The sequence below is a fragment of the Cyprinus carpio genome, chromosome B4 (genome assembly GCF_018340385.1).
Source record: "Cyprinus carpio isolate SPL01 chromosome B4, ASM1834038v1, whole genome shotgun sequence".
NCBI lineage: Eukaryota > Metazoa > Chordata > Actinopteri > Cypriniformes > Cyprinidae > Cyprinus > Cyprinus carpio.
The window spans coordinates 32420148-32427421 of record NC_056600.1 but is presented as its reverse complement, the minus strand read 5'-3'; positions in this window follow the sequence as shown (position 1 = coordinate 32427421).

Genomic DNA, 7274 nt, shown 5'->3' with positions numbered 1-7274 from the left:
TCTGAGCATATCACACCAGTCCTCAGGTCCTTACACTGGCTTCCAGTTACATTTAGGATTGATTTTAGTCATTTTTAAATCTAGACTCAAAACTCATGTGCTTACACTGCAAAAAATCTACATGCAAAAAATAAGAAAAAAAAAACAACTTAAGAAAAAAAAAAAAAAAAAAAACCTCAAGCAAAATTATCTGCCAATGGTGTGAGAAAAACTTGTGATAAAAATAGTTTTTTTTTTCTTGTTTTAAGATTTTAAGAACTAAGTAAATGTACATATTTTAACTAGATTCAAGCAGTACAAATGTCTAGAAACCAGTTAAACACATTGTAAAATTAGCACTTTTTCTTGCTTTAGTTTTAAATACTCTTGTTAAAGGGTTAGTTCAGCTAAAAATGAAAATTATGTCATTAATGACTCACCCTCATGTCCTTCCAAACCCGTAAGATATAAGTTATTATTTGGATTATTTTTTGAGTTATTTTAGATTTAGTTGGAGATTATTCTGATCCTCCATTGAAAATGTATGTACGGTATACTGTCCATGTCCAGAAAGGTAATAAAAACATCATCAAAGTAGTCCATGTGACATCAGAGGGTCCATTAGAATTTATTGAAGCATCGAAAATACATTTTGCTCCAAAAATAACAAAAATTACTACTTTATTAAGCATTTTCTTCTCTTCCGGGTCTGCTGTGAACGCGACTGCTGTGACTGTTGACGTACGATGCTGCTGATGTGTTTTCTGCTGCGCCCAATAACAAAGAAAACACGTCAGCAGCGTCATACATCAGCGGCGTCACTGCACTGTTGTGAATGCGCTCACAACAGAACTGGGAGAGAAGAAAATAACATTTGAATACATTTGATGTATTCAAATGTTAAAGGGGCCTACAGCTCTTCAGCCCTTCCTCCGCTACCTGCTACTGTCAGGAAGGTGAGGACATGGTCTGATGAAGCCAATGCTGCCCTGCAGGAGTGCTTTAAGTAGGTAGTTAAGTAGGAGGTGCTCTGTGAGCCACAGAGTTTAGACATTGACATCTGTACACCCCTGAAAACTATTCATTGCTTCCCTAACAATAAACCCTGGGTCACCAAAGATATTAAAGGTGCTCTCAATTATAAAAAGAGAGATTTTAGGATGGGTGATAAGGAGGAAACTAAGAGGGCTCAAAGACTGCTGTCTGTCAAGATAAGGGAGGGAAAAGAAAAGTACAGGAGGAAATTGGAAAATAGCCTGCAACAATATAACTCAAGGGAGGTATGGAGAGGCATGAGGGCCATCACTGGATATAAGACTGACAGCCAGCTGTTGGAGGGCAATATAGATCATGCTAATGAGCTCAATCAAATGCTCCCCTCCTATAACTTCTCTACACAATCACCAGTACACCCTCCCCATGTTATGGCTACTACACCAAATCCCTCTGGAACCATCACCATTTCAGGGGATCAAGTAAGAAGGGAATTGAGCATGCTTAGCCCCGCAAAGGCTGTGGGCCCTGATGGAATCAGTCCAAGAATACTGAAAGCCTGTCCCCTCGCAACTTTGTGGTGTGCTACAATACATCTTTAACCTGAGCCTACATCTGGAGAGGGTCGCAGTGCTATGGAAAACGTCTTGCTTAGTGCCTGTACCAAAAGTAGCACGGCCATGTGTCCCTAATGACTACAGGCCAGTAGCACTGACTTCTCACCTAATGAAAGTTTTTGAGAGACTGATCCTCAGATCCATTCGACACCTTGTCAAACCCTTCCTTGATCCGTTACAGTTCCCCTACCAGCCTCAACTTGGAGTGGATGATGCCATCGTCCACCTGCTTCATCGAACCTATACTCACCTAGAGAAACTGAGGAGCTCTGTGAGGTTTATGTTTATTATTATAATTATTATTGTTTAGTCATTTATCAGACACTTTTATCCAAAGCGACTTACAAATGAGGACAACAGAAGCAATCAATTGTAGTATTAAAATAACTAAAAACAGATCCAAAACTAAAAGCTAAAACTTAAAAATGCTAACTATACACATTTTCAAAATAAAGAAATTAGATAAAAATGACAAATGCATACAACAAAATTTGAAAACTTAACATTTATATGAAAAACGAAAATAAAGCTAAAAACATATTAATATATATAAATAATATTAAAAAACAAAAGGTATAAGAGTATAATGATGTATAGTGATTCTAACATAACACTAAGCCAAACACACACACAAAAAAAATCTACTTATGTACAACCACACACACATACATATATATACATACACATTTATAAATTATATATATATATATATATATATATATATATATATATATATATATATATATATATATATATACATATTTCATATATATATATTTATTTTTTTTTATATATATTAATATCTCAGATTAAGTAAAAATAATAAATTTTTATAGAGAAAATGTGGGGGGGAAATATAGAGAAAAATAAAAGACCTATACAGACATAATAAATTCAGACATAATTTAACTACAAACCCGATTCCAACTTTTATTTTATTCACAATAGAATATAGATAGCATATCAAATGTTGAGAGTGAGACATTTTGAAATGTCATGCCAAATATTGGCTCAAATGGCCAGCCTGCAGTCCAGATCTTTCACCCATAGAAAACATTTGGCGCATCATAAAGATGTGACAAAGAAGACTTAAGACAGTTGAGCAACTAGAAGCCTGTATTACACAAGAATGGGACAACATTCCTATTCCTAAACTTGAGCAACTTGTCTCCTCAGTCCCCAGATGTTTGCAGACTGTTATAAAAAGAAGAGGGGATGCCACACAGTGGTAAACATGGCCTTGTCCCAACTTTTTTGGAATTGGGTTTGTAATATTCAAATAAATAACAAAACAAATAATACAAATCAAACAACAGCAGTTTATCAGTAAACCTAAAAATAACACGCATGCAAAAAAACAACAAAATAGTAAGAATTGGTTATAAAAACTGAAACGGACATGAAACAAGTAGTAGGAAAGAAGAGAAATAAAAAGCTATACTTATCCTTTGCCAGTGTCCCTGCCCGGTGGAGTCACACGGTAGAGTTGATGGTCTTTACACTCTTCGGTCTTCATGCGACGACTGCCACAGTGAACTAAGCTTTTTTTTTTATACCTGTCTACCAAAATACTAAATTTATTCAGCTGGACACACTTTTCTTATTTTCTCCACAACAAATGGCCAAGCAAGCACAGATACTGACAAGATACACGATACCGAACGAGACCAAACACGATCTCAGCACGTCTCTTTTTTTCACGTCTTTTTTGACTTCTCTAGTGCCTTTAACACAATCAGCCCCACCCTATTGGAGGAGAAGTTGAAGAACATGCAGGTGTGTAATCCTCTGGTCTCTTGGATTGTAGAGTACCTCACTGACCGCCCACAGTATGTCAGCATACAGAACTGTGTCTGACATTGTGATCTGCAGCACCGGTGCTCCTCAGGGGACAGTTCTTTGGTGTGAGCTAAAACACCTACAGCTCAATGTCAGGAAAACAAAGGAACTTGTAGTGGACTTTAGAAAATCCAGGACCCCCATCACTCTTTTGTCTGTCCATGGTGAGGAAGTGGAGATTGTGAAGTGTTAGCATCATCTGAGGTCCTCTGAGGGGTTCGCATCATCTCTTCTCAAGTGTTCTGGATCCAGACTGGAGATCCGAGCTTGTTTAAGTAATGGGGAGAGAAGAGTAGAGAATTGATTAGTGTTTATGGTGTTTGATGTTAGTGATATTTATTATTTTTTAGTTTGATAAAGGATAATGATTAACATTTGATATTATATAACTGCAGTCCAAAATTATGAGATACATTATTTGAATGCTTGGCCAAAGAGGTGCGTTTTTAATCTAGATTTAAACAGAGGAAGTGTGTCTGAACCCCGAACGTTATCAGGAAGGCTATTCCAGAGTTTGGGAGCCAAATGTGAACAAGCTCAACCTCCTTTAGTGGACTTTGCTATCACGGTACTATCAAAAGTCCAGCGTTTTGTGACCTTAGGGAGCGTGATGGGTTGTAGCGTGGTAGAAGACTAGTTATGCAGGAGTTAAACCATTAAGGGCCTTATAAGTAAGTAATAATATTTTGTAACTGATACGGAACTTAATAGGTAGCCAGTGCAGAAGCTGTTAAATTGGGGTAATATGATCATATTTTCTTGACCTGGTAAGGACTCTAGCCGCTGCATTTTGGACTACCTGTAGCTTGTTTATTGAGGATGCAGGACAACCACCTAGCAGTGCATTACAATAGTCCAGTCTAGAGGATGAATCCATATATTGTCAGCAGGATCTAGAGTTCCAGGAGTCTTCGCTCAAAGACCAAGAAAATGTATATCTTACAAAGTTCAAAAACAGTTAAAGGGGTCATCGGATGTCCATTTTCCACAGTTTGATATGATTCTGAAGTTCTTACTGAAAAGAACTTACTGGGTCTGTTATAAAATGCTAGTGTCAATCAACAATCGTGGGAGGGGCCCACCAGTGTGACATCATACCACCAAGAATCTGAATACAGCTTGATATGAGAAAAGGGGTTTAGATTTATCGAGGTTTTAAAAAAAGCACTGGGTGGATTTTTATCATTATAAGGTGGATGTGTACACACACTGCCAAGACACATTTCAGGTCAAACTACATGTAAAAGTGAATTTTGCATCCAATAACCCCTTTAAAAAATGTTATAGAAGTGGGCGTGGTGCGCTGTGGAGCAGAGGGGGAAAGGGGAGAGAGACAACACGCACAGCTACTTGCAGTGTTTGACATGACCCTTTAGCTCACTTGTACATGTGAAACACTCATTTCTGTCATCGAACCATGCAATCATCTGTTGTTTTTTTTTTTTTTTTTTACATAAAGTAGCTGTTTTCTAATTTTTCTACTTTCAATATTGAATCAAAAAAATGAATGATCGAGTGATCTCTTTAACCGATATGGTACCGGTATCGGTACCTGAAATACGGTACCAGTACCCAACAGAATAGGGGGAAATCACGGGGGGGTCGGGGGGACGGGACCCCCCCCATCTGAGGGTTGCCCCCCCCTAAAATATTATTAAAATATGTGTATTGTAATTAATATAATGATATATAGTTAAAATAATCTTGTAAGTAGTAAAACAATACAAATGCAATCGGAGCAACAACAAAAAAAGTTTTAAACATTTCAAGTTCCCCCTGCTTTGCCTCACAGTGCTTTGGTCCACTGCCTGCTCCCCTTTTACCTCACCACCACCGACACACACACAGTCCGGTGCGAGAAAATGTGTTTCAGTAGTTGTGGAACTCCAGTAAGTCAAGGCTATTTAATTCACATTAAACATTGGATGAAGTGATTATTTTCTCTTTAATATAGATCAGGCGTGGAGTGCTTTGTTTATGGCGATCGACAGTCCTGCATTGTTTAGCTTCAACACTAATCAAACACACCTGCCTTTAATTTTTAAGTGAGCCTGAAGACCTTTAATTAGTTGCTTCAGGTGTGTTTGATTAGGGTTGGAGCTGAACTTTGCAGGACAGTCGATCGCCAGGAGCAGTGTTGGGCACCCCTGATATAGATGATGCTGAGTCATTAATAAATCGTGTCCAAAAAAATATTATAGTGTACCAATGTACTTTTGTCACAGGTGTAGTCTGCTATGTTAGCGATTATAACGTTTACCCTTGTTTTATACAGTCTATGCATTTACCTAGCTTGTTTAATATCGTCTTACACACACCCACAGTGTACACATATACAAGTCTTGTAAGTTAGATTAGACTAGTGCGGGTGCGCATTTTAGATTTAGTTAATATAAAGTGCATTTTAGGCACCATATTGCCTGTTTTAGCTCTATTTCACCAACGAAAAAAGTTGAAAACTAAGCTACAGCAGTAACAGCACTGTAATTGTATCTTTGAGAAACACACTGAGGAGGTGTTTCCTAACTGAATGAATCAGCTTTTTGAACAATTCAGTTGAATCTCAATGACTCACTCATTAACAGTGACTTGCTGCCTCCTACTGGCAGTATTAATTTCACATTTAAAGTATCTTTTCATGTTTTAAATCATTTCAAATATAGAGAGATCATTTTTTGTAAATATCGCACACGCCTAATGTTAAGTGGCAGATCAGCGAGCTTGCTGCAGTTGAATATCTAACTAAGATGCGTCCTCTGTCCCAGACAAAAACTAAAATACTATGTTAATGTTTTTTGGAGGTGTGGCTGTTCAGCGATGAGCCAATGAACCACTATGATCAGCCAATTTAACAAGAGTTATGAAAAATATTTGTCTTTATTTAGAAGTCTTGCTATTGGGTTGAATGAGGTAATTATTGGATGAGGAGTATGCAACACATCTTCTGTTCCAGGAGTCAGACTGTCCTGAGACAGTGAGAGTAGAGGAAGGGTCAGAACTAGGGAGAGAGCCAGAGAAAGCAGCACAAGGAGACAATATTGCCAGCACCAGCACAGGGGACAGGAGCACAGTTTTTAGTTCAGATCTCAGTGACTGCACAAACCATACCAACCACACCCCCAGTATATTGAAAAACAAATACTTCAAAACAAGTCATTGGCATTTCAAGAGAAATGGTACCAAGACTTTCCATGGCTACATTACAGTCCATCAGTGAGAGGGGTCTTGTGTTTTTACTGCAGCAAAGGTTTCAAATCACTACTCTTTAGGTCATAGACCTGATGCTGCTTTCATTAGTACAGGCTTTAGAAATTGGAAAAAAGCCATTGAAAAATGTACAGCCCACCAGACCTCCCAAACCCACCAACATTATGTGACTGTGAGTGCACATCAGTCAAACCCAGTCAGTGCCCAGTTATCCAGTGCATGGAGTAAACAGCAGGAGGTGGCAAGACATTGCTTGAAGAGAATTGTTAGCTCTGTCGTGAGGCAGGGACAATCTTTAAGAGGCCATACTGATGAAAGTGGGAATCTGTATCAGCTCCTGAAACTTAGGGCAGAAGAGGATGATCCCATTTTATCGAAATGGTTAACAGATCGCACTATTGCATACACAAGCCCTAAATCACAGAATGAAATCCTGAAAATTATGGCCAATACAATAATCCGAGGCATTGCCAGTGAGATCAGGTCTCCAGCCCTTGTCCAGTTTTCTGTGGTAGTTGATGGTACCCAAGATATTTCTGGTGTTGAGCAGGAAAGTGTCTGTCTGCGCTATATGGACCATGACCTTGTTCCACATGAGGAATTTAATGAATTACACAGTTTGTCAGAGACAACAGGCCA